The following is a 24,842-nucleotide window of genomic DNA, read 5'->3' as shown; positions in this document are numbered from 1 at the left end:
ATTTTCTGTATCTTCTCTAAGTGGTGGTTTTATGGGTCTACGCATTTGTTATAATGGATAGAGCGGTTTACTAAAGATTTGTGCATTTAACTCAATAAAATATACCTCAATTTAAAAAAAATAGTTAATACTTGAGAATCAGGAACTTGGGAAAATAAGACAACTAGAAATTAATATTTGAATATTGATTTCTACAAGAATTAAAAGTTAAGACAGGGAGATTTATTGTGGTTTAAATTTGTTGCTAATTAGGACAATGGAATATGCTCAAGAAAACCTACATTTGATTCTCTGTTGTGAATAATTCAGAGTCTCTTTCTTTTATGCTTTAAATCAGAAGGAGAAATTGATCTAATCTAAAGAAAATTACTCTATTTTTAAGTTTTAATGGTTTTATCATCTGAACAAACCTAAAACTTTTAGCAATATAAAAATAAAGTTCTGAAAGTAGAATAATATGGCTAATGGGAAATTCTGGAGGAGAAGATGTTATATAAATGTCACAACTTTACTTGTTATTACTTCACAATACAGTACAATCAGCCATTTAAAGCAAAGATGTATATGGACAAAGAGAACAGATTAGTGGTTACCAGAGGGGAAGGGGTTTGGGTGGTGGGCGTAAGGGGTAAAGGGGCACATGTATATGGCGACTGACAAATAAAAATGTACAACTGAAATTCCAATGTTATAAACTATTATGCCCAGTAAAATTAAAAAAAAACAAAGATGTAAATTAGCAGAAGTCCATTTACATCATGATAATAAAGTGGCCTACCCCACTGGCAATGACTTCAGGGTTTCTAGAATGTCATGCATTAGAAAAATTTGCATTAATCTTAAGTATGTAGATATTAATCAATCAAAAATGTAAAAAAGTGTTAGAGATTTCCTAAGTAATTATGGCTAGACTAAACTTCGACTATGGATTTACAGAAATTATTAATTTCTAAACTTGAGCTATCAGAAGAGAATGTCAGAGAAGTATGTTTCTTAGACTTATAATTAAGACAAAAAACTCAGGATTCTATTTTTGCAAAGTTCAAAACTGCCTAGAGCCTTCTCTATAATTCTTTATTTCTGCTATTTTTTTCTTAGTTCCATTATCATAATTTTCTCTAAGATGTGTTTTTTCAATAATAGTCTTAATATAATAATTTTAAGGAATTAATACAAATTACTAGCTATAATATCTTAAAATTATAAAAAGTGTTTCATCTTAAAGTTTAAAATTTATCTTTTTCACTATTATGTAAATTTTTTCCTTTTTTTTGGCCTTGATCTCTTGAGAATTGAATATATGGTACTCATTTAAAATCGCCATCTGTCAACCCTGAAAAAGGAATGCAGTTAATTTTAAACCTAATTTATGAACCAGAAATGGAAGAAAGGAATAGGACAGCGAGCAGAATAAGAAGAAAGTAATTCTTTGACGGCTTACATCCACAACACAGAATCACACGTTAAGGACAATTTGCTTTTAGCATATTCAAACCTATGGACATCAAATTCATGACAGTAAAATGTCCCTAAAGAAATTTAGAAAATTATGAAAAAATAATCTAGAAGAAAATATTTTACATACTTTAATGAGACACATTTATATTATTATTGAGATTTTCAAGTAAAAGGGTGATATATAGAAGAAATGTCTGAAAATTGAGATCTTTGTATCCCAAAATATTTCCTAAAGCAAATGATAAAAAGGAACCCAAATTGACAAATTCCCAATAGCTGTGACATTTCTAATAACTTTAGAGAGATGACTGACCTGTCAGTGATGTTGAGGAGATAGAAATTTTTCTAATTTTTTATTTTCTTGCTAAACACTCTCTAAATTGCCACCGTCTTAAAAAACTTTTTCCTCTTAGCTAGAATACACATAAGAGATATTTGCACTCACTCACAACGAATCTTTACTTGTTTAATCAGTTAAATTCCAAAATGAGATGATGTGCCAACTTTTGAGGACCTGTAACAGTCTTATTTCTAAGGGAATTTCCCTGATCTGACATTTTATTGTGCTGGTGTTGTCTGTTTTAGTTTGGGTTTTGAGTTTTAGAGGTTTGGGGGTTGTTTTTGGTGTAGGTTGTATTCAAAGATCTATAATCACTAACAAAGACAGGAAAAACACTTTCTGTCTTCCAACTCAGTTTGGAGGATAGTGGTAAAGATTCAGTTTCCGTGGATGACCGAGACAGGAAGCCAGCAGAAGACACTGAGCTGAACTCAACGCACAGAGAACAGTGTAACCCCTGCCCTGGGGGAAATCTCATCAACAGAGAGTAAGTGAGCGAACCAGAATAGCACTGAGCAATGGAACAGCCCTCAGGAGAACGGCTCCTGCAGAACTCCAGCTTGCAAGCCTCCTTCATTCAGGAACAGTGGCACCTGGGCATATGAAGGAAACCGAAATCTGTTGCTATAACTGCACAGCAGATTTCTTGCTTGGAATAAAATGGTATACAAATAAATACACATCTGCAAATTTCTAAGTAAATTATCTTTTGATATAGCACGACGACAGTGCTTACAAGTGAAGGACTGACGCAAATTTACAAAGCAAGTTAGAGTTTTTCCCCAGTTTTTGAGAACACTAAAAACAAAAGTAAATTTTTTTTTAAAGATTTTATTTTTTTCCTTTTTCTCCCCAAAGCCCCCCAGTACATAGTTGTGTATTCTTCGTTGTGGTTTCTTCTAGTTGTGGCATGTGGGACGCTGCCTCAGCGTGGTCTGATGAGCAGTACCATGTCCGTGCCCAGGATTCGAACTAACGAAACACTGGGCTGCCTGCAGCGGAGCGCGCGAGCTTAACCACTCGGCCACGGGGCCAGCCCCAACAAAAGTAAATTTTAAGGGCAAACACAGTTTAATGAAGAAGCTTATATTCCTGTAGAAAATTTTTCCTCTGAGAAGTAAAAACAAATATTCTTTTGAGTTTTATTAAATTCATACCTACTTGTAGAATTATTTCCACAAATAAGTAGATAATGATGATCGTTATGTCTGTTTCTCAATTATCAACTCATAAAAACTCTAAAATATTGGCTTGAGCAATCAAAACCAGGCACGGTTAGGAGCCTGGTATCAGCCAGCACTTTTTTGCTGCAGTACCCATCACATTCTAACATAGCACTCTACTTCTCCATGTTGTTTATTGTTTGTATCTCTTCTTAGGAGACAATCTCCGAACGGGCAGGTTTCCTCACATGTATTGTTCACTGTGGCATTCCTAACTCCTCAAACAGTACCTGCTTTAGAAATATTTGTTGAAGGGATATTTAAAAGAATGTCTGAGAAAATTCTGAGGACTTTTCATAAATATACCTGGCATAATGACTGGGAAAAGTTCTTACGTGATCTGAAGAATCTCTGTACTTTATACCTTCTGGTTTTATGTGTCGTTTTTAAAATTTATTTTTTATTTTTTTATCGTGGTCATAATAGCTTATAACATAGTGAGATTTCAGTTGTACATTACTGTTTGTCAAACACCATATAAGTATGCCCCTTCACCCCTTATGCCCACCCTTCCCCCACTTCCCCCAGTAACCACTAATTTATTCTCTTTGTCTGTAAGTTTGTTTACATTCCACATATGAGTGAAATCATACAATGTTTGTCTTTCTCTGTCTTGCATATTTTGCTTAACATGATGCCCTCAAGGTTCATCTGTGTGGTTGCGAATGGGACGATTTTCTCTTTTTTTATGGTTGAGCAGTATTCCATTTCATATATATACCACCTCTTCTTTATCCAATCATCTGACGATGGCCACTTGGGTTGCTTCCACGTCTTGGCTATTGTGAATAATGCTGCAGTGAACATAGGTCTGCATAAGGCTCTTTGAATTGTTGATTTGCAGTTCTTTGGGTAAATACCCAGTAGTGAGGTAGCTGGGTCATATGGCATTTCTATTTTTAATTTTTTGAGAAATCTCCATACTGTTTTCCACAGTGGTTGCACCAGCTTGCATTCCCACCAGCAGTGTAGGAGGGTTCCCTTTTCTCCACATCCTCTCCAACATTTGTTGTTTTTTGTCTTGGTGATTATAGCCATTCTAATGGGTGTAAGATGGTATCTAAGTATAGTTTTGATTTGCATTTCCCTGATGATTAGTGATGCTCAGCATATTTTAATGTGCCTATTGGCCATCTGTATATCTTCTTTGGAAAAATGTTTGTTCATATCTTCTGCCCACTTTTTGATTGAGTTGTTTGTTTTCTTGTTGTTCATTTGTGTGATCTCTTTATATATTATAGAGATTAACCCCTCATCGGGTATATGATTTGCAAATATTTTTTCCCAGTTGGTGGGTTGTTTTTTCATTTTGATCTTGATTTCCTTTGCCTTCAAGAAGCTCTTTAGTCTGATGAAATCCCACTTGTTTATTTTTTCTTTTGTTTCCCTTGTCTGAGCAGATACAGTATTTGAAAAGATCCTTTTAAGTGTGATGTCAAAGACTGTACTGCTTATATTCTCTTCCAGAAGTTTTATGGTTTCAAGTCTTTGGTCCATTTTGAGCTTATTTTTGTGCATGGGGAAAGATAATTGTCTACTGTCATTCTTTTGCATGTGGCGGTCCTGTTTTCCCAGCACCATTTATTGAAGAGGCTTTCCTTACTCCAGTGTATGTTCTTGGCTCCTTTGTCAAAGATTAGCTGTCCATACATGTTTTATATTTTTGATGTCACATTTTACATCTTTTTATCTTGTGTGTCCCTTAACCAGTTATTGTAATCATAGTTATTTTTACCACTTTTTTCTTTTAACCTTCATAATAGCTTTATAAGTGATTAATCCCCTATTTTTACTATATATTTACCTTTCCAGTGAGATCTATTCTTTCGTTTGTGTTCTTGTTACTAATCAGCACCCTTTCTCAGCTTAAAGTCACTTTAACATTTCCTATAAGACTGGTTTAGTGGTGATGAACTCCTTTGGCTTTTGCACGTCTGGAAAACACTCTCTCTCTATCACTTCTGAGTGATAACTTTGCCATGTAGAGTATTCTTGGTTTTTCTCTTTCAGCATTTTTGAATATATCGTGCCACTCCCTTCTGTCCAGTTTCTGCTGAAAAATCTGCTGCTAGGCTTAGGGGGGTTTCTTTGCATGCACCAAGTTGTTTTTCAGCTGATTCTATGTTTCTAATGCAGTTAAATTATTGATAATTCCACACTGCTCCTTCTGGCATTTATTCTTACTTTGTCATAGAGTATCATTTCTGTTGTGCTCCCTAGAAATTTTCAAGAGAAAATAACAAAGAAAAATCATGGAAGCAGTATTGTTAAGATATCTGTCACATAACAACCAATACTCCTCGTCCTTTTGGATCTTCCAGATGTGCTGGGAAGCCAAATGTCAGTAGAGTCAGCCATCTGTATCCAAGCGTTCCACATCCACGGATTCAACCAACCCCAGGTTGAAAGGCCCACGATGGTTGCATCTGTGCTGAACATGTACAGACTTTTTTCCCCGTCATTATTCCCTAAAGAATACAGTATAAAAACTATTTACACGGCATTTACATTGCATTAGGTATTATAAGTAATCTAGAGGTGATTTAAAGTACATGAGAGAGTGTGAATAGGTTATATGCAAATATTAGGCCATTTTATATAAGGGACCTGAGCATCCGCAGATTTTGATATCTGCAGGGGGTCCTGGAACCAACCCCTCCCAGATACCAAGGGGCAACTGTATCTAACAATTTGTTAGATGCAGCAACATGCATCTTTCCTAAAGTTTTTAAGTCAGCCTGCATATCAATGAAGCTGAAATTGGAGAGGTGTTAGTATTCACAGAAATAGCAAGATAGGCCACTTTCTTGTCATTGTGCATACCTGTGAAATTCCATGTTGCTTTAAACGTTTTTATTCAATTACTCAAAATTATATTTTTAAGTAATTTATGAGATAGATAGACTTTGATCTGAGATCAAAATCTCAAAATTTTCATAGTCCAGTCTTGTAAATCTAACAAAATCAGGTAATACAAGTTAGGTACCATGCATTTACTTATTTGCTTAAATCTAACCACAGCAGATAAATAATATAAATAAACTTGTTTTAAAGACCACTGGGCCAGAAAGTAATTTTATTTCTAAAAATCCAATATATATAATTATATTTGGTTCCTAAAAACCTATATGTAATTATTCTTAAGGCAATTACTTTGTTTAAATATATAACCTTGATCAACCAACAATTGTGGAGTTTTGTATAACATTTTCCTTTACTGCAAAAATTAAAAAGAAATCAATGAACAAGATGTCAAGTTAATACCAACATCTTACATGTCAAAATTTATTGACAAGAAAATGTTTTAGCTGCCTACCTAATAAGCCAGAAGCCTTTACAGCCAGATGTTTTTTCACTGGGTACACAAACGAATATCATTTATAGTCCCACAATGTGCTTTCACTTTCCTGTAAAATAAATCATGTGCAACACATTTTTAAATATGCTCCCTAATAGCAAAGTTTGACAAGGTGCTTGTTTTTAATTTTTCATGGGGGTTTAACTCCAACCTGAAATGCTATTTATATTCAGCAGTGCAATCAATTCTATCACTTTCTATTTTACCGGAGATAGTTTCATTGAAATGTGCCAGTGTAAATGCATTTCGAGTTGTTTGTTAAATATCTCATATGCCTCTTGGCAGTACTAGAACACAATAGTTTAAAAACGTTTAAAAGCTACGAGTCTACATAACATAAAGTAAAATATCTGCAATTATGGCGAAATGTCACAGAGGTAGACACTTCATTTAAGATTTCTAATAGTTTAAACTCATTGCTATGATGTCTGGTTTCTTCCAGCTTCTGACCATAGTTTAAAGAAAAAAATAATTTTTTAAAGCAGAAGCAATTTACACATATAGAATTCGTGACGTGTTATGGCTACAAATTCTTGACTAGAGAATTGTTAATACAATTGTTTAGCTTGTCTAAAAGGCTAATTTACATGACTATTATTGAAGAAATTGAGTTAGAGGCTGTCATAGACAAAGTTAAAGTCTAATTTAGTAATTAAGAATTGTAACTGAACAGTTATTAACATTCCAAGAGATCTAAAACTCATAGCTCATACCCAAACATAAAAGCATTTGCTTTGGCTGGAAGGGCGGAGCAAAATGGCGGGGTGAGCTGACCTGGGATTCTCTCCCCTCCAAAATACAACAAAAGATTGGAAGAACTGAATTTCAGAGAATAAACATAATGCCAGCTCATTAGAGACCTACAATACCAAGAAGGCGGAGATCATAAACCTAGCTTTACCCCTTCAGAGGCGCCGGAACGGTAGGAGAGAACTCGCTCCCTCCCCTAGAGTCTGCGATCGCTGCAGCGCGGGTCGGGAAGGAGCGGGGGAGGGGCCGCGTGACCAGGGGATCATCCAGGACTCCTGCCGCTGATTCAGTGGAGACCCGCTGACGGGGGGAAGCTTCCGTCCGCGGGGACCCTATAAATCAAGGGCCTTGGGAGACCAGAGAACAGAACTGATCTGAACCCAGACCAGCGGTGTGCGTAACAGCCCCTCCCCCCTAGCAAAGCCAGTGGGCGCAGCCATCTTGCCCCGAAGGCGGAGAGATAACACGCCGCTCTCGACCCCCATCTAGTGGCGACAGGCTGTAACTGCAACTGAATTCTACCACCATGAGAAAAAAACGCTCCTCTACCATCCAGCAATTTATAAAAGCCCCAGACCAGAAGGAAAACAATAAAAACACAGAATTAAGTCCTGAGGACTTGGAATTAGGTAAACTAAGTGATAATGAATTCAGAGCAGCTATAATCAAAAAACTCAATGAGGTAGAGAGAAAGATAGAGAAACAAGCCGAGTTCTGGAGTTACTTCACAAAAGAGATTGAAATCATAAAGAAGAATCAAACAGAATTACTTGAGATGAAAAACACAATGGACCAGATAAAACAGAATATGGATTCCCTGAATGCCCATGTAGACAACACAGAGGAGAAAATTAGCGTAATCGAGGACAGACAGGCTGAATGGCGCCAGACAGAGGAAGAAAGAGAACTAAGAATTAAAAAAAAATGAGGAAAATCTCTGAGAGATAATGGATTCAATGAGGAGTAAGAACATAAGGATCATAGGAATTCCCGAGAATATGGAAAAGGAAAATGGAGCAGAAAGTGTGCTTAACGAAATTATTGAAGAGAACTTCCCAAATCTAGGGATCAATGGAGAAATGTGTGTAGAGGAGGGTTTTAGATCTCCTAGATTTGTCAATGTAAAAAGACCTACCGCAAGGCACATAATAGTAAAGTTGGCACATAGGAAGGATAAAGAAAGAATACTCAGGGAAGTAAGAAAAAAAAAGAGAATAACCTATAAAGGAGCCCCTATCAGACTGTCAGCGGATTTCTCTACAGAAACCCTACAAGCTAGGAGAGAATGGAGTGATATATTCAAAGCTTTAAAGGATAAAAACCTTCAGCCAAGAATACTCTATCCAGCAAGAATTTCCTTCAGATATGAGGGAGAAATTAAATCTTTTCCAGACAAACAAAAGTTAAGGGAATTTGTAACTAAAAGCCCTCCATTACAAGAAATCCTCAAGAAGGCTCTCATACTTGAAAAAAGAAAAAAGGGAGAAAGGGGACACAATCCACAGACTAGGGAGACCGATGGATAGAACCAGAACAGGATAGCAAATATTCAACTATAGCATTAGGGTAAAAATAAGGAAACTACCAAAACAAGGATGATCTTAGCACTCTAACTACAAATTAATAAGACGAGTTGGAATAAAATATTCTCTGGTGAGAGAATAGACTATATTATACACGAGATTCTAAATACAAACTTCATGGTAGACACTAAAATAAAGTACAGAACAGAGTCACAAATCATAGATAAGGAAAAATCTAAGAAACCCAGCATAAGAAATTGCAGTATTAAATGGGTAGTCTAAAGCACACAGGAAAAGAAACACAGGAAAACAAGATAATGAGCAACAGATTGACAGCATTAAGTCCACATGCATCAATAATCACTCTCAATGTGAACGGATTGAACTCTCCAATAAAAAGACACAGAGTGGCAAAATGGATTAAAGAACAAGATCCAACAATTTGTTGCCTCCAGTAAACACACCTCAGCCCCAAGGACAAACACAGACTCAGGGTGAAGGGGTGGAGGACAATACTTCAAGCAAATAGCAAGAAAAAAAAGGCAGGTGTTGCAATTCTCATATCAGACCAAGTGGATTTCAAAATAAGACAGGTAAAGAGAGACACAGAGGGACAATATATAATGATCAAAGGGACACTTCATCAAGAAGAAATAACACTTATAAATATCTATGCACCCAACACAGGAGCACCAAGATTCATAAAGCAACTATTAACAGACCTAAAGGAAGATGTTAAAAACAATACAATAATAGTAGGGGACCTCAACACCCCACTCACATCAATGGACAGATCATCCAGACAGAAAATCAACAAGGAAATAGTGGAGCTGAATGAAAAACTAAAACAATTGGACTTAATAGACATATATAGATCACTCCACCCTGAAGGAGCTGAATACACATTCTTCTCAAGTGCACATGGAACATTCTCTAGGATAGACCATATGTTGGGAAACAAGGCAAGCCTCTACAAATTTAAAAAAATTGAAATAATAACAAGCATCTTCTCAGATCATAGTGCTATAAGGCTAGAAATTATTTACAAGAAAAAAGCTGAGAAAGGCACAAAGATGTGGAGACTAAACAACACACTACTGAACAAGCAATGGATCATTGAAGAAATTAAAGAAGAAATCAAAAAATACCTGGAAACAAATGAAAATGATAGCATGACATACTAACTCATATGGGATACAGCAAAAGCTGTATTAAGAGGAAAATTCATCGCAATACAGGCACATCTTAACAAACAAGAAAAATCCCAAATAAGCAACCTTAAAGCACACCTAACTGAACTAGAGAAAAAAGAACAAATGAAGCCCAAAGTCAGCAGAAGGAGAGAAATAATAAAAATCAGAGCAGAAATAAATACTATTGAAACAAAAAAGGCAGTAGAAAGGATCAATGAGACAAAGAGCTGGTTTTTTGAGAAGATAAATAAAATTGACAAACAACTAGCCAGACTTACAAAGAAAAAAAGGGAGAAAGCTCAAGTAAACAAAATCAGAAATGAGCAAGGAGAAATAATAACAGACTGCAGAAATACAACAGATTATAAGAGAATACTACAAAAAACTATATGCCAACAGAATGGATAACCTAGAGGAAATGGATAAATTCCTGGACTCCTACAATCTCCCAAAGCTCACTCAAGAAGAGGCAGACAATTTGAACAGAGCAATCACAAGGAAAGAGATTGAAACAGCAATCAAAAACATCCCAAAGAATAAAACCCCAGGACCAGATGGCTTTCCTGGGGAATTCTACCAAACTTTCAGAGAGGATTTAATACCTATCCTTTTCAAGCTATTCCAAAAAATTAGGGAAGATGGAACACTTCCTAACACATTCTATGAGGCCAACATCACGCTGATACCAAAACCTGACAAGGACACCACGAAAAAAGAGAACTACAGGCCAATATCACTGATGAACATAGATGCAAAAGTTCTAAACAAAATTTTGGCAACCAGAATTCAGCAATTCATCAAAAGAATCATACATCAGGATCAGGTGGGATTCATACCAGGGACACAGGGATGGTTCAACATCTGCAAATCAATCAACGTGATACACCACATCAACAAACTGAGGAATAAAAACCACATGATCATCTCAATAGATGCAGAGAAGGCATTTGACAAGATCCAACAGCCATTTATGATAAAAACTCTGAACAAAATGGGCATAGAAGGAAACTACCTCAACATAATAAAGACCATATACGACAAACCCATAGCCAACATCATACTCAATGGGCAAAAACTGAACCCCATCCCCCTGAAAACAGGAACGAGACAAGGATGCCCTCTATCACCACTCTTATTTAACAGTACTGGAGGTCCTGGCCAGAGCAATCAGGCAAGAAAAAGGAATAAAAGGAATCCAAATAGGGAGGGAAGAAGTGAAACTCTCGCTGTTTGCAGACGACATGATCTTATATATAGAAAACCCCAAAGAATCCATTGGAAAACTGTTAGAAGTAATCAACAACTACAGCAAAGTTGCAGGGTATAAAATCAATGTGCATAAATCAGTAGCATTTCTATACTCCAGTAATGAACCAACAGAAAAAGAACTCAAGAATACAATACCATTCACAATCGCAACAAAAAGAATAAAATACCTTAGGGTAAATTTAACTAAGGAAGTGAAGGACCTATATAATGAAAATTACAAGGCCTTTCTGAGAGAATTGGATGACGACATAAGGAGATGGAAAGACATTCCATGTACATGGATTGGAAGAATAAACATAGTTAAAATGTCCATTCTACCTAAAGCAATCTACAGATTCAACGCCATCCCAATCAGAATCCCAATGACATTCTTTACAGAATTAGAACAAAGAATCCTAAAATTCATATGGGGCAACAAAAGACCCTGAATTGCTAAAGCAATCCTGAGAAAAAAGAACAAAACGGGAGACATCACAATCCCTGACTTCAAAACATACTACAAAGCTACAGTAATCAAAACAGCATGGTACTGGTACAAAAGCAGGTGCACAGATCAACGGAACAGAATTGAAAGCCCAGAAATAAAACCACACATCTATGGACAGCTTATCTTTGACAAAGGAGCTGAGGGCATACAATGGAGAAAAGAAAGTCTTCTCAACAAATGGTGCTGGGAAAACTGGAAAGCCACATGTAAAAGAATGAAAATTGACCATTCTTTTTCACCATTCACCAAAATAAACTCAAAATGGATTAAAGACCTAAAGGTGAGACCTGAAACCATAAGGCTTCTGGAAGAAAACGTAGGCAGTACACTCTTTGACATCAGTATTAAAAGGATCTTTTCGGACACCATGCCTTCTCAGAGAAGGGAAACAATAGAAAGAATAAACAAATGGGACTTCATCAGATTAAAGAGCTTTTTCAAGGCAAATGAAAACAGGATTGAAACAAAAAAACAACCCACTAACTGGGAAAAAATATTTGCAAGTCATATATCTGACAAAGGCTTAATATCCTTAATATATAAAGAACTCTCGCAACTCAATCACAAAACATCAAACAACCCAATCAAAAAATGGGCTGGAGACATGAACAGACATTTCTCCAAAGAAGATATACTGATGGCCAATAGGCACATGAAAAGATGTTCATCATCACTGATCATCAGGGAAATGCAAATCAAAACTACACTAAGATATCACCTTACACCCGTTAGAATGACAAAAATATCTAAAACTAATAGCAACAAATGTTGGAGAGGTTGTGGAGAAAAATGAACCCTCATACACTGCTGGTGGGAATGCAAACTGGTGCAGCCACTATGGAAAACAGTATGGAGATTCCTCAAAAAACTAAAAATAGAACTACCGTACGATCCAGCCATCCCACTACTGGGTATTTATCCAAAGAGCCTGAAGTCAGCAATCCCAAAAGTCCTGTGCACCCCAATGTTTATTGCAGCACTGTTTACCATAGCCAAGACGTGGAAGCAACCTAAGTGCCCATCAACAGACGAATGGATAAAGAAGATGTGGTACATATATACAATGGAATACTACTCAGCTGCAAAACAGAACAAAATCATTCCATTTGCAATAACATGGATGGACCTTGAGAGAATTATGTTAAGTGAAATAAGCCAGTTAGAGAAGGACAATCTCTGTATGACTCCACTCATATGAGGAATTTAAAACTATGGACCAAGAACAGTTTAGTGGATACCAGGGGAAAGGTGGGGTGGGGGGTGGGCACAAAGGGTGAAGTGGTGCACCTACAGCATGACTGACAAACATTAATGTACAATTGAAATTTCACAAGATTGTAACCTATCAATAACTCAATAAAAAAAAAGCATTTGCTTTGAATAAATATTTAAAGTTATTATATTCATGACTTATAGAAGAATTAATACTGAGATTGTTTTAGTATTCAACAAATTTATATTCTAGAGTTAAAATAAACCTCACCTATTGCATTATATTAGTTTCCTATTGTTGCTACAACAATGATTACAAATTTACTGGCTTAACATAACACAGATATATTTTCTTACAGTTCTGGAGGTCAGAAGGTTAAAATTCGTCTTCCAAGGCTGCCATCAAGGCGTTAGCAGGGCTGGTTCCTGCTGGAAGCTCTAGAGGAGACTGTTCCCTACTTTTCCAGCTTCCTTGGCTCCTAGCCCTCTTTCATCTTCATCAGCAATGTCATCCCTCCGACCTCTGCTTCCACATTTTCTTTCGCTTTCTTGTCTCCCTCTTTTTCTTAGAAGGACCTTTGTGATCACATTGAGCCCATTCAGATAATCCAGAATAATCTCTCCATCTCAAAATGCTTAACTTAAAAACATCTGCAAAGTGCTTTTAGCCATATAAGGTAACATTTTCCCAAATTCCAGGGACCGGGGCATAGAGCCATTATTCTGCCTACCAAAAACAGAAAAGTAAATTTTATTTTAATTTTTACCAGCACGTCATAGTTTTTAAACAAAGGCTTAGCCCTTTTAATTAAACTATTAAACACATTGCCATATTTAAAATTAATTTCCACCTTACCTTGATTGACTATATATTTTTTTCACAAATAGTTCTATTTCCTTCTGATCATTTCAGCTAATAGTGAAAATTATCATCCAATTGATAGCACAGCTAATAGCTATTTTGAGCTGATATATATGACTTTGAAAATGTTCTTAACTGTGTGCACCAGTTTCATTGTGTTTCCATAATAGTGTATCATTTTTTGTGAATCATTATCTTTCTTGAGAGAGTAAGTCCTAACAGTTCAGGTGGGACTTTTCCTCATCATTTGCAGCCAAATCACACACGTAGCCTTCACTTTAGATACCCCCTTCTTGTCATGTGAGCCACGTTTCTAATGGCATAAAAGAAGAAGTCAAGTGTTCTTGTTAATTATTAAAACCTCACGGAAAATTCAAGTTGGTTTAGTAAGGTGGTGATTCTTATAAACTTTACCAAAAAATCAAGTGTAAGATCTGGAGATGCTTTTCCCAATTCAAATGTATAATGAACATTTTCCCACTAAGACAGTAAACAATAAAATATAAAAGAAAACAGTTTATTATTTCAGATGGATGGAAAAGAAAGTGAGACGGTTTATGACTAAGCACAGTCTTTGTAGGCAAGCTACTGAAAAGGTAGCATGAATTTCACTGCTGTCCTTGTAAGAAATGGAAGGCACCTCCTCTCTTACTCCCTTGACTCTAGTTCAGGCGTTATACATGGAAGAATACACAAAGGACAGGCTATAAAATTAGGATGTTTTACTGCTCTTCAAGGTCCACTGATTGGAAGACAGTAGAAGACACTGTATATAAATATCATTGCCTCTATTGGAGAGGAGAAAGACTGGATAAGAAGCAGTCATTCTACTTATTGGTTACGCAAAGAATATTTGGTGTTATTTAGATTTCTACAATTCACATTGCTGAGACCAAACTTGGGCCTGTGGCCAAAAACAGAAAAAACTTTCAGAATAAAATTAAGAATCTACACAGATCCTTCCCAAAACTACACTGTCCTACCACCCAAACTATCATCTTTGGGGTGGGATAAAACTACTCCCAACTTAACATTAGCAGTTCATATGAAAAAAAGTTACTTTTTTGGTTGGCAACAAGTTCAAAATCGACTTCCCTGAGATGAGACCAAAATTTTAAGAACATGTGCTTTATTCATTAACAGAAATATGTTACCCAGAACAACTGATACGTTATGGATAAGATACAATACAAAATGATAATCAAACAAAGTGATAATACTCTGTATTAGTCATGCCCTCTCTGGAGTATTATTATACTTAGTACCGGACATCTTTCTCAAACCAGAGAGTATAAAGAAGAGGATGAAGCCTTTAGTGCAAGCTTTGAAGGTTCCAGAGCTCTTAATACTTAAAAAGAAGTAATGGAGTTTCAACGTGGCCCCTGGGGGGTATGTCTTTGTTCAAAAAACCATTTGAACAATTAACAGTTATCCGCATGAGCTACGTTGTAAGAAAAAATAATAGCTATATTAAGTTACTACAGCTCTTGAGGTTCCAATGTATTTTAACACCTAATGTTTTCTTTAACCTCTAAGACTTCCCTAGAAGAGAGACAAAGCAGTAATTGTTCCCATATTATAGGTAAGGAACCAAGCTAATAGGGATTAAGTAATTTGTGCAAGATCACACAGCAAGTGGGAGACTCAGGTCTCAAATATTGATATTCGTATTCTAAGTCTTTGTTCTGTGCATTAGATGACAGTAGTCTCTAGTGAGGGTGATATTTATTATTGTGTGAACTAAATGATATAATATATGTAAAAGCACATAGCAAAATATGAGACAGTATAGTGGAGAAAAGCAGACGCTAGACACAGATGACCTCAATTTACATCCCTGCCCTAACAGTGACGAGTTATTTCATCATCTGTGAAAAGATGTTAACACCACCACCTATCTTTCAGGGTGTTTGGAGGAGTAAATGAGTTACTATGCTGTAAAGTACTTTGCTGTAAGAGCTCTATCAGTGTTAGTGAATATAAAAATCTATTATTGTCTGGCACACAGAAGGCACTCAATAAATGTTAGCTGCATTAGCTGTCTGATATGAGAAGTGTTAATTCAGATGATGAATTAATATGTTTGTCATATTGTAGAAGATATTCTAGAAATGCAGGGAGTGGGAGAACGGTGGAAAATTTGAATAAGCAACCTCCTGAGTTCCTTTGTAAAATCCCGTGAATCCCTGATTTGTGGAGAATCATATGGAAATTCTCTCCCAAACCAAAGATGTTCTTTCTCCATTCCATATATATCTAATCTGTGCCTAACATGCAATTAATTGAGCGGCTAAATTTGCAAGCTACCATAGGCCTCAGTAGATAAGAAAAACAGTCATAGCTGTAATTATACATGATTTCCTGTTGTAGCAATTTCAATACCTACCTATTTACAGGATTTTTTTTTAAAAAAATCTTATTTACCACTATATGAATAATGTGACCTCATTGCAAAGATTTTCCTAAAATATTCAGTTTTGTATTTAATATCATTTCCAAGTTTGCATTATACACTGGTGAAAATCAAATCCCTACATTTTCTCTGGTGTTCATAGGGAATAAAATTCACAGGAAAAGAACTAAGTTTATATATTTCACGAATACAATCTGGACCAAGATGAATTAGATGCCTTTTTTCCTTCAGGCACTGGAGCAAAAGCAGACTGTAATTTAGTCATAGTACATCTCCGGAGGAAATTACAATTTGTAAATATGTCATGATCTGAGAAAAGGTGGATCCACTATACATATTTTACAACAATAATACTGTCTCATGTGTGCATAAATTTATGAACTGGATACTCTGTGTTCTCTGCTGGATTCATGGTCTTGTCTATGCTACAAATTCACTGCTTTCAATATGAACTAGAGAGTGATTACCCCCGGCCCAGGGAGCATAACCATCTATTATGAACTGGCTCCAATAACACATTATCATGTTGATGCCTTGAATGGTAAGTTAGAAATTTTTCAAATTGTTTTATTGTTTTGTCACAAAAAGGAAATTAATATCTAAGCTAATGAAGAAGAAAAAGATGCCTATAAATTATTGACAGTGGAAGATCCTTGTATAAATCTACAAATCTATATTATGTATTAAGCAGAATGTTTTCCATTTCTAAAATGTTGTTTTGGTGGGGTTTGTTTTTATGACTAATCAGAACAATGTAGTTTTCCTCTTCTCCTTTTGTGATGTTTTTTCTTTTTTTCTCACCATTATTCTTCTCAATTTTCTACTGCTTATAACTTTGTTGACTTCTTACACGTTATCTCTTTTTTAACAAATGTACTGAGGTCTAATTTACATACAATAAACTGCACACATTTAAATATTAAACGTTGACAAATGTGACAGCTATACATTATTTTAAAATCACCATCAAATTCAAGATACAGAAATTTCCCCTCAAAGTTTTTTTGTTCCCTTTGCTGTGTATCTCTCATGCCACCCATCTCCAGACAACTACTGATCTACTTTGTAACTCTAGATCAATCTGAATTTTCTAGAATTTTATGTAAAGTTTGTGCACTATAAACTCTTCTTACCTGGTATCTTTCACTCGGCACGATTTTAAGGTCCACACGTGTTGTTGTATATAGCAGTAGTTGATTCCATTTTATTGCTGAATAGTATTTCATGGTATGGATTTAGCACAACGTCTTTATATATTCACCAGCTGATGAGCATTTGGATGTTGCCAGTTTGGGCGATTGTAAATAAAGCTGCTGCGAACATTTGGATACAAATCTTTGTGTAGACACATAATTTCATTTCTTTTGAGCAAATGCCTTGGAGTAGAATGGATGAGTCATATGAGAAGTATATGTTTAATTTTGTTATAAACTGTCAAACGGCTCTCAAACTACTTGTGCTGTGTACAACCCCATCAACAATGTATGAGAACTTCAGATTTCTACATCCTTGCCACCTCTGGGTATTATCAATCTTTTTAATTTTCACCATTCTAATGAGTATGTATCTAATTGTGGTTTATTTTGAGTTTCCATGATAATTAATGACTTGAGCACCTTGGCCACTCATAAATCTTTTATGAAGTGTTTTCTCAAATCTTTTGCTTATTTTTCAATTAAGTTTATTATATTCTTATTGAATTATAAATGTTCTCTACATATTATGGATTAGAGTTCTTTGCCTAATATGTGTGAATATTTGTTTCCAGTCTGACTTGCCTTTTTATTTTTTGATGGTATCGTTCCAAGAGAAAAATGTTTTATTAATTTTTTATCTTTCACAAATTGTCTTTGTGGTCTAGCTAAGAAATTTTTGCACATCGCAATGTCACATAGGTATTCTCTCCTGTTTTCTTCTAGAAGTTTTGCAGTCTTATCTTTTATTTTTTACATTTAGACATGTGATCCATTTTGTGTTAATTTTTTCTTTTTTTTTTCTTTTGAGAAAGATTAGCCCTGAGCTAACATCTGCTGCCAATCCTCTTCTTTTTTGCTGAGGAAGACTGGCCCTGAGCTAACATCCATGCCCATGTTCCTCTACTTTCTATGTGGCACGCCTGCCACAGCATGGCTTGACAAGCGGTATGTAGGTCTGAGCCGGGATCCAAACCAGCAAACCCCATGCTGCTGAAGCAGAGCGTGCAAACTTATCCACTGTGCCACTGGGCCAGCCCCTTGAATTAATTATTTTATGGTGGTGTGAAGTAAGGTTGCTGTTCTTTATTTCCATAAGGATATCCCATTGTTCCAGCACAATTTGTCAAATGCTATTCTTTCTCACTGAATAGCCTTGCTGCCATTGTTGCAAATCAATTGACTATATATGTAGTATTGGCATAAGTAATTTGGGACTTTCTTTTCTGATGTATAAATATATATATATTTCTAAATATTTAGAATAGAATAGACTATTTAGAAATATATATATTTCATATATACATATATATATATATATTCTTTTGCCAATACTGACAAAATCCAGCAAGCAATAACATAAAGTTCACAATGTCCAACAACAATGAAAAATTACCAGGCATACAAAGAAACAAGAAAATATGATCCACAACCAGGAGAAAACCCAATCAACCTAATCAATAGAAACTGCCAGAAATACATAGATAACTCAATTTGAAGACAGGGATGTTGAATATCTAATATAAATATGCTCCTTATGATCAAGAAAGTAGATGCAAACATAAGCATGATGAAATGATAAATGAGAGATTTTTTTTAAAGGCCTCAAACAGTACTTCTAGAGATAGAAATACAATCTAATAAGTGAAAAATGCATGGGATGGGAGTAGCAGCAGATTAGACAATGCAGAAGAAAATATCTTTGAATTTGAAAATATGATAATCAAAAATATCCAAATTGAAGCACAGAAATAAAAACAAATATATTTTTTAAATGAACACAGCATGTGGGAAACTAAGTTGCTGGTCTAATAACTACTAGATTAATTTTACCAGAGTCTCAGAGGGAGGACAGGGAGGAACAAAAAAAAGACTTTAAGGCAATAGCTGAAAATTTTCCAAATTTGATGAAAAATATAAACCCACAAATTCAATAAGCTCAACAAACACCAACCAGAATAACAATAAAAAATGCCAATGCATGTCATAATGAAATTGCCAAAAACAAAGAAAAATGGACACATTAAGCACAAAAGAATAAAGATAAATGCAGCAGCCCTACAGCCAGAAACCATACAAGCCTGAAGACAATGGGGAGACATCTTTAAAGCAACAAAAGAAAAAGACCTGTCAGCCTAGAACTTCTTACCAAGTGAAAATATCTTTCAACAATGAAGGCAAAAAAAAGAATTTTTCAGATAAACAAAAATTCCTAGGTTTCATCTCTGTGAGAACTGAAATACAAGAAATGTTAAAGGAAGTTTCTTGAGCAGGAGGAAAACAAAACCAGATGAAAATTTAGAGCTACACATAAAAATGAGAGGACTAGAAATGATAAACATGTTGGTAAATATAAAACAAAGTTTTTCTTGTTGTAATGTCTTTAAAGATAACTTACTGTCAGGCTGTATTAGTAGTTGGCAGGAGTCTTAGTTCCTTGCCAGCTGGATCTCTGTGAGGTCGCTTGAGCATCCTCACAACATGGCAGCTGGTTTTCCTCAGAGCGAGCCATCCAAGAGAGAGTGAGGAGGAAGCTGTAGTGTCGGTCATGGCATCGTCCGAAAGTCAGACACACCTTCACATTTAGCGTTCTAGTCATTGGGTGTCAGTCACCAAGTCCACACTCCAAGTGCAGAGAATCTTTTGAAGGGAGGAGTGTCAAAAAATTTGTGGACATATTTAAAAACTTACTTGTTGACTTAATGCTGTCCCCGGTTACTATAGTATATGTCATTTCAATGAGGAGAAAACCAAATATGATAATAAGCTTTGAATGATGATTAAGTGGTCATCTTAGTGTCCAGGTAAGTAAGCTGGAAGGGGTGAATTGGTATTGAATTCTCATTTATTGGATTATTGCCTAAGAAGATTCTACCTCTGTCCTGCAACAGGAAGGGTAGGTCCAGATAAATGAGGTCTGGGGCAGTTGCCCAGAGAAAATAAATTATCAACGAAAAATAATACCTTTTAAAACATATACCAAAAGGGGTAGGGACAGTGGTAAGTGAACGCTGGTGTTGGAAAATTACAAAAATCTTTACTTCCTTCAAAATGTTACCTAGAAGTAGTATGGAATTTTTGTCTGACCATTTCAAAACTCTCTAATAAATTATATTGAACCAACTCCCTATCCCCCGACTCTCCATTAATCACGCCTCAGCTTTATACTAAAATATTCCTACAATTATTTTGCTGCACAAAAGAAATTTGGTTGATTACCTAATATCTTAAGTCCAAAGTACCTTTTTGGTTTATTATTATTTATAATCATATAAATTACAATTTGCAATGAAAGATTTAATTATTTCCCCTTTAAAATTGTGTGTGAGTATGTATGTTATACAGCATTTGTGTGTATAAACAGATATATATACCCACACAGATATTCTGTTAGTGAATAATTTTATGACATATTCTATATTTCATGCTAAGGCGTGTTTTCAAGTCTATATGACAATCAATCTTTTGAGAATTCATTATAAGAAGAGAAAGCTAGGAAGCCGATTTAATAATTACCTTCAATAGAAAACAATAAAAGTATTATTCACTTCCTGGTGCTCAATAGGAAGAGCAAAGGGTAGTTTTAATTCAAACAATGGGCATTAAATAACAAGAAAAATAATATGTATGCTATGTTTTCTAGAATGAGAACATTTCAAAAAATCAATTGGCAATATTAGCATCAAATGTTCTTACTTAATTTTCTAACCAGAAACTGAGAAGTGGTCACAAACGCTGTTAATGAGGGACATAAAATTTAATTAGGCTGGCTTTACAGTATATAATAAGACAATAAGAAATGACAGTGACAATAAGGAATGCTTATGAGTCCATTGCACCTTATTTGATTAGGTCACATGCAAAATGTGACCAAAATCAACCAATGATGATGAAATATAAAGTGTTCAACACATCTAAAAAATGTTCAAAATATTGATGTGACAAAATATTTTGACATCTGGCAAATAATCAATTCAATTTTTCAATGTTTGCTCAAATGTGTAAGTCTCACGTTGGCAAAGCTCAGGCCACAAATTCATCAACATTATCTGTCAAAAGCACACAATTGTACAACACTTTGGCAGTAGGTTGATTGTGAAAATGTAACGTTAGATTTTGTGGACATGGCCTGGTGCTAGAATGTCCCATTCCTCTGAACTTCATGGCAAATTCAAAACAAGTATTTAAAATAAGCGAGGTTGTGAATTGGAATTATTTGCCAATTTTCATCACTCTGTTTCGCATACACTAATTATTCTTTAAAGGTCTGTACTGTGGCACATGTTCTGGAATTCTAAGCCACATAAGTTTAGCAGGCTTATCTTGGCCCTATTGTAAATTTGGCATTTAGAAAATGTAATGAGGTGACGGGATTTAAAGTAGAGAAAAAGAAAATGACCCTTTTCTTCTGAGTTTGAAGAAGGTAAATCATGCAGAAGAGAACTGGATGCAACCACAGTGAGAGCTGACTGATAGTCATACCACACGCTCATATTTCAGGCTTCTCTGCTGTCTTTTCTCAGTGCAAATAGTCTGCACTCTTGGCCTCATGTTGAGCAACACACCTGGTAGTAGAAAGAAGACCTTGAAGCAGATGATCTGGTACATTGCTCATAGCACTTGCTCTGTGGGGAAGCTGTGCTCATTTTGAACTCTGCTGTGGATGAGGAGACAAACCAATAACCTGTGGTAAGTCGAAACACACACGAAATTAACCTTGATAGGCCCGTAATGGAGAAACCAATCAAAAGACAACATATTAGCCAGTACACTAACTCTGATTGATTCACCATGCTTTTCTCTAACAAGGCGTTTATGGTTCTTGTTAAAGGAATTGGCTTGTTTTCTTTCCTTGAAATTCATGTGATTATAAAGCTTGTCTCTTTTTAAAGATATTTTATATCTTTTTTTTCCAAACGTCACTTTGATAGTTTTCTATGAGCTCTTATAGAATAATTATGTCTCTTCCTAGTTCTTCATAATTATTTAACCTTTGCTTATTATTATAACCATTATTAATAATAATCATATTATTTATTAACTCATAATAGCCCTCTGATATTGCTGTTCTTATTATTATTATTATTATTTTCTTAACAAATGGTCAGTATCAAAGAATCATCCCAATATATCCTAAAATAACTATCCTATTCTTTAACAGGCCAATGAAAGGGGAATCAATTAGAATATGAACTATAATTTTTAGTAAGGTAATAAAGGAATGGCAGTGATGCTATTTTTCTGTGTTTTTGAGTGATACAGTAATTGAATTTTTAAATGATTAATATATATTAAAACTAAAATTTATTTAACAAACACATACATTGCAATCATCATGTACCAGGTATAATTATAAGGGCAATAAAAAAATTGATTTATTTAATCCCATAAGGATCCTTCGAGATAAATTGTACTATTATCACACTTTTAGAGTTCACGTACTTGGTACAGTGTGCCAAGGTAACATTGCCCATAAGTAGTGGAGTTGGGATTTGCACCCAGGTAGTCTGGTTCCAGAGTCAGCGCTCTTAACCACTATGCTGTGTCATCAAAAATAAGGGAAGGGGAAAGGGAGATTGTGAAAGGGTGGCTATGGCAGTATAATTTTTTATTCACATAAATATAGAGCAACTAGGGGCCAGCTCCGTGGCCAAGTGGTTAAGTTCATACGCTCCGCTGTGGCAGCCCAGGGTTCGGATCCTGGGAGCGGACATGGCACCGTTCGTCAGGCCACGTTGAGGCAGTGTCCCACATCCCACAACTAGAAGGACCTGCAACTAAGATACACAACTATGTACCAGCGGGGTTTGGAAAACAAAGCAGAAAGAAAAGAAGGGAAGAGGATTGGCAGCAGTTGTTAGCCCAGGTGCCAATCCTTAAAAGAAAGGGGGGGGGGGGTGGGAAGGAAGATTGGCAGCAGTTGTTAGCCCAGGTGCCAATCTTAAAAAAAAAATAAAAAAGAGAGCAACTAGATAGTAAAACACACCAAACAGCTAGATAGTATATCCAAAAACTCATAAGCAACATTTACAGCAAATCAAGGTGGCAAGGTACTCTATAAACATCAAATTATAATTGGTCAAGGACCAGCCACCAATAACCACAAAATCCACACTATATCAGCATCTATGCATGAGGATCAGAGGAAAGCAACGAGGTGACTGACAGAAGGAAGAAAAGAAGAACCTAAAAATGTGCAACACGCTGAAACAACTGTCATGCAGTTTGAAAGCAGCAGCTGAAACTGATCATGTTTTTGCCAAATCCAATATGAGATGAATTGAGGGGTCCACAGGAAGATAATCTGAAAAGGCTGGAGGAGTATAGCCCCTGGGAAATCTTAAAAGTGACCAGTGAGGCCTCCCAGGCTGCGAAGTTGCCTGGAGTGGAGTCAAAATTGAGCAGGACAATTACAACAGAGAGGAAGGAAAGAGAAGTGTCAGAGAAAAGTAAAGAGGGAAACAAAACCAGGATATCTTAGAAAACAAGCTTCTATAGTTTTGTTGTTAGATGAAAATAGGAGAAAAAGAAATTGAGAGAAGATTAGGGAAACTTCCAGAACCAGACCTCTACTAAAAGTTCAGAAAAAAATAATTTCACATCAAAAAAGGAAACAAAATGTATTGAGGTAAAATTCCATATAAAGTCCTTACACGAAAGCATGTCAAAAAAATACAGTATAGATAAACTACACCATCATAGCTCAAAACAAGCTAAAGTTTATTAAAAATTACTTGCAACATGAAAAAACAACATTAAAAACAATATGACAGAAAAACTTAAGCGTATTTGAGAGAACTCAGGAAAAAAATAGAAGTGAAAGAATCCATCCTTTCACAAACAAAGAATGAATTAGAGAAACACAAGCAAAAATAAACACAACAGGTAACATCTTAGGAAAAATAGAAGGTAAAAAAATGAAAAATTTTAAAAACTAGAAGTAAATGAAAGAAGAGGTTAAAAAAATAGAAGGTGACAAATATTGAAGATAGGCAAAGGAAGCCCAAGAAAGAAGGTCCAGCAAACATTAATAGTAGCCCAAAGGAAGGAGGAAGAGTAAGAGAAAAAGAAAAAGAAATACTAAAAATTTCAATTCAGGAAAACTTCCTTATATAAAGAGATGTTAAAATTGCATATTCAAAAATCATACCACATACATTAGAGTACAGCCTCAAAATTATCAGTGACAAGAAATACTGGGCTTTGAAGAAAAAAGAAAAAGAAAATGCTTTTTAACATTAGTCACAAAAAAGAAATTGGCCTTTACAGGGAAAAAGTTAGTTCATCAACAGTCTTTTTGACAGCAATATTTTAACCCAAAAGAAAATAGAGTAACGTATTTAAGATACGCAAGGAAAAAGAAATGAGGGGTTTATACCCAGTAAAACTGATTTCAACTATGAAAGTCCAAACTACGAGGCTGACCCTGTGGCGGAGTGGTTAAAGTTCCGTGCACTCTGCTTTGGCAGCCCAGCTTCTCAGGTTCGGATCCCAGGCACAGACCTACTCCACTTGTCAGCCATGCTGTAGAGTCACTCCACATACAAAAAATAGAGGAAGA

At 35.6% G+C, this 24,842-nt stretch overlaps 1 long non-coding RNA gene across 1 annotated transcript in view; it reads right to left on the bottom strand.

Annotated features, from left to right (window-relative positions):
• The window catches only part of LOC139081833 (uncharacterized), a 30,071-nt gene extending 5,229 nt beyond the window's left edge, over positions 1 to 24,842 (bottom strand). Inside the window, exons 1-2 of the long non-coding RNA XR_011537246.1 lie at positions 24,707 to 24,842; positions 21,847 to 21,965 (exon numbers count right to left, since the gene is read on the bottom strand). This is a non-coding gene — a long non-coding RNA (uncharacterized lncRNA). The remainder of the gene's footprint in view (positions 1 to 21,846; positions 21,966 to 24,706) is intronic.

The sequence above is a fragment of the Equus przewalskii genome, chromosome 2 (genome assembly GCF_037783145.1).
Source record: "Equus przewalskii isolate Varuska chromosome 2, EquPr2, whole genome shotgun sequence".
Taxonomy (NCBI): domain Eukaryota; kingdom Metazoa; phylum Chordata; class Mammalia; order Perissodactyla; family Equidae; genus Equus; species Equus przewalskii.
Note: the sequence above shows the minus strand (reverse complement) of the source record. Positions and strands in the feature narration are given on the sequence as shown.